A 3,898-nucleotide genomic window follows, 5' to 3' on the forward strand; every position below is an offset into this window, starting at 1 on the left:
GGCGCGCGTAGCAGCGAGGCCCACTCGCGGGCCAGCGGCTCTCGGCCTGCCGCGTGGAGTGACTAGATTGGCGCGGGCCCGACGGAGCGTCTGGACCGGTCGGTGGCGCCCGCGTGGCGGAATCGGAGTCGTTGGCGCGGCTCCTGGTGGGCGCAGGCGCAGGCGATGCGGTTTCTGCGCTGCCGCCACCCTGCTGCCGCACGAGTCCCGGAGCAGATTCGCTGCCGAACTGCTGCCGTTCCAATCCCGAGGAGGATATGCCTCCCAAATTCTGGCACATAAAATGTCGCCTGGTTTCTTCATCATTTTCAGCGATTTTTGCACTATTTTGTCCGTTTGCTCCATCATCAGCTGCTGTATCTGCATCATCAGACTCATGCACAGGGTTATGAGGATTAGTCAACGTATGATCATCACAATTATTTTCTCCCCCATGATCAATACCGGAAAGATGCGACGGTAGAAGAAGAATTTCTTTCCTAAGGAGTGCGCCGGCATTGGGATGAAGATCAGCAAAGGGGAATTTGGTTTCATCGAAAACAACATCACGTGATATGTATACTCGACCGGTGGAGACATCAAGGCACTTGACTCCTTTATGTTGTGCACTGTATCCAATGAAGACACACTGTTTTGATCGATACATGAGCTTGCGATTGTTATATGGTCTATGATTTGGCCAACAGGCACAGCCAAAGACACGAAGAGAGTTGTAGTCAGGCTTGGTATGAAGGAGTCTTTCAGTGGGTGTGTCATTGTTAATGACCCGACTAGGCAATATATTTATGAGATGAACGGCCGTAAGGAATGCTTCATCCCAAAACTTGAGTGGCATGGATGCTCTTGCCAAGAGAGCAAGGCCAACTTCTACTATGTGCCTGTGTTTGCGCTCGGCAGACCCATTCTGTTGATGGGCATGCGGACATGACACGTGATGGGCTATGCCAAGTTTTTGGAAAAAAGAGTTTAGCTTCTCATATTCACCTCCCCAATCAGATTGGAGGGCGATGATTTTGGTGTCAAACTTGCGTTCAACGAGAGCTTGGAAATTGAGAAAAACTTGAAACACGTCGGATCTGTTCTTAAGAAGATAGATCCAAGAGAATTTGCTAAAATCATCAATGAAACTCACGTAGTATGTATGTCTACCAACAGACGCTGGGGCAGGTCCCCAAACATCAGAAAAAATGAGTTGTAAAGGCTTGGTAGAAATACTAGTGGAAATAGAATACGACAACTGATGACTTTTAGCTTTCTGACATGAATCACAAATTGTTTCGACATTATGCTCTCCAACATATGAGAGTTTATTTTTCCTAAGCAAACGTTTAACTAAAGGAAAAGCTGCATGCCCTAATCGATCGTGCCACCGTGTTGAAGATAGCTTGGTGGCACTGAAAACTTGTTTATTGAACCTCCTAATCTCCGGAATCAAAGGGTAGAGCCCACGAACGCATCTACCTCGATAAAGCACCTTCTTCGTTGCCTGATCCTTGATCAAAAAATAGAAGGGGTGAAACTCAAGGAAGACATGATTATCAATAGCAATACGATGAACGGAGAGAAGGTTTTTATGAGCACTAGGGACATGCAAGATTTTTCGAAGATGAATTTTTCTATGGGGGGGTATTAATAATTGAGTGACCAACGTGACGAATCTTCATACCTTCTCCACTGGCAGTGTGGATGTGGTCTTTGCCGCGGTATTTCTCACGCATGGTCACCTTCTCGAGTTCACCGGTGATGTGGTTGGTTGCACCGCTATCCACATACCAGTTTGTGTCTACTCCATATGAGCCATCAGCTGCCCCGGCCACCTTCTCATCCGAGGACGAGTCACCGTCATCATCGAACCTGTACCAACAGTCTTTGGCTGTGTGGCCGGGTTTTCCACAGATCTGACAACGTATGGCGTCGGGGCGCTTGTTGGAGGAGTTGCGGCGGCCGCCCCTATTGTTGGTGTAGGAGGGCCGGCCACCACTGCCGCGAGAGTCGCCGCGGTCGCCACGGTCACCGCAATCACCGCGGTCGCCGCGGGTGTTGTTGTTGTTGTTTCCTCTGCCGCGGGTTGGCCCGCGGTAGCGTGATCCACCACCTCGGCCACGCACAGCGGCGTTAGCAGAGGACTTGAAGCCGCCACCACCAGAGTTTGTGCCCTGGAACAGCGCCACCCTTTGATCGAAGTTGCTCATCTGAGCATACAATTCATCAAGGGTGACAGGCTGAGTTCGGGCGTCGAGGGCGGAGACGAGGGGTTGGTACTCCATGTCGAGGTCGGCCGTGATGTAGGAGATGAGCTCGTCGTCGCCGAGTGGCTTGCCTGCAGCAGCAAGCTCATCGGCGAGGGAGCGCATGTGCGCGAAGAAGGCCGCAACGGACTGATTTCCCTTCTGTGCGTTCGCAAGGGCGACGCGGATGTTGTTGATGCGCGACAGCGACTGGGACGAAAACATGTTCGCCAGCACTGTCCATAGCTCGTGTGCATGGCAGATCGAGGTCACCTGCACGAGTACTTCCTTGGACAGATTGTTCAGAAGATAACCAAGTACCTGTTGATCTTCTCGGAACCAGATCGGATGAAGGGGGTTTGGTGCGGCCGTCTCCTTCCTGTCCTTGTCCTTGGTGACGACTGTCTTGGCTGGTTCCGGCGTGCTGCCGTCAACGTAGCCATAGACGCCCGCGCCTCTGAGCTGCGGCGTGATCTGTGTGCGCCAGAGGATGAAGTTTGTGCGGGTGAGCTTCTCGGTAATTTGGCCGGTAAGGGTGGAGTTGTATGAGCTGGAGGATGCCATTGCGGAGGCTTGTGCGATGGAGGGCTAGGACTAGATGGATGGAAGAGTTAGGCTCTGATACCATATGAGAAAGGCTGGGAACGTCGTACCTTTGCCAGGGCCGACGGCTTCGTGTTTATAGGCAGGGTCGCGACCTCCCTGATAGCGTACAAAGCTGTTGAGATTACAATCTTGGAGAACAAGGGATAGACTAGAGATAGACATTCAAGATAACAAGAATATAAACTATAACAAACTCTTAGTCTATCCTGAACTACAACCTTCAGTAGTCAGCCTTCGGGCGCATACAACTTGTCACGTTGTTTAACACACTTGTCGCACAGATTAGGTTGGATGCTGTTTCTTTAGCCAATCTACATGCTTGTCTTAGGTTCATTGGGTTTTCACCATGTCGCCTTCCATTCTGGCAGTCAAGATAGCCCACATACCACAAACAATGGGACCGCAATCTTCAGTCTGGCAAATCGCTTCATCTAATAAATCTTGACACCAAGTAAGAGGATGTAAATTTGGGAGATTAGTGTTAAACATCTCTTTGAAGGATTGCCAAAACACAGAAGCGAAAGTATATTTCACCAAAATATGATAAGAAGTTTCATCATCAGCACCACACTGAAGGGATGTGCTTTGAGAGTCCATGTGTCTTTTAAAAAGAAGTTTGCAAGCACAGGCATATAGTTTTTCGTAACACACCACCAAAAATATTTTACCTTTGGGGAATATTTAACCTTCACAGTCTTCTTCATATTGGATTTTCATCACTTCGAGACGACCTTGACTTGTTATTTTTGTAGTGTTCCTCTAGTCGTGAGTGTGAAGCCAGTAAGTGGTATGCTAATCTAACCGAATACAGGCCATGTCTTTGGGGGCTCCAAGCCCAAGTAATCCTCTTGCAATGTTCCCAAAGGAATTTTCATAATAGCTCTCGCGTCTGCTGATCAGAAATTGAGCTCTAATGTTTGCTCGTCCCAAGACAATCCATCCGGAGCTAAAAAGTCCTGAACCATAACTGCAGTGGCCTCTGGCTTCCTAAATATTGTTTAAATCCCAGAATCCCTGGAATTCTGTTTTCGTTCCAGATTTTATTTTTTGAACAATCGCCGCGC

General features: G+C 49.2%; 1 pseudogene; it reads right to left on the reverse strand.

The window, feature by feature from the left end:
• Positions 1-2,176: 2,176 nt before the first annotated feature.
• LOC119313356 lies at positions 2,177-2,315 on the reverse strand (annotated as a pseudogene).
• Positions 2,316-3,898: the final 1,583 nt, after the last annotated feature.

The sequence above is a fragment of the Triticum dicoccoides genome, chromosome 5B, assembly GCF_002162155.2.
Source record: "Triticum dicoccoides isolate Atlit2015 ecotype Zavitan chromosome 5B, WEW_v2.0, whole genome shotgun sequence".
In the NCBI taxonomy this organism is placed as follows: domain Eukaryota; kingdom Viridiplantae; phylum Streptophyta; class Magnoliopsida; order Poales; family Poaceae; genus Triticum; species Triticum dicoccoides.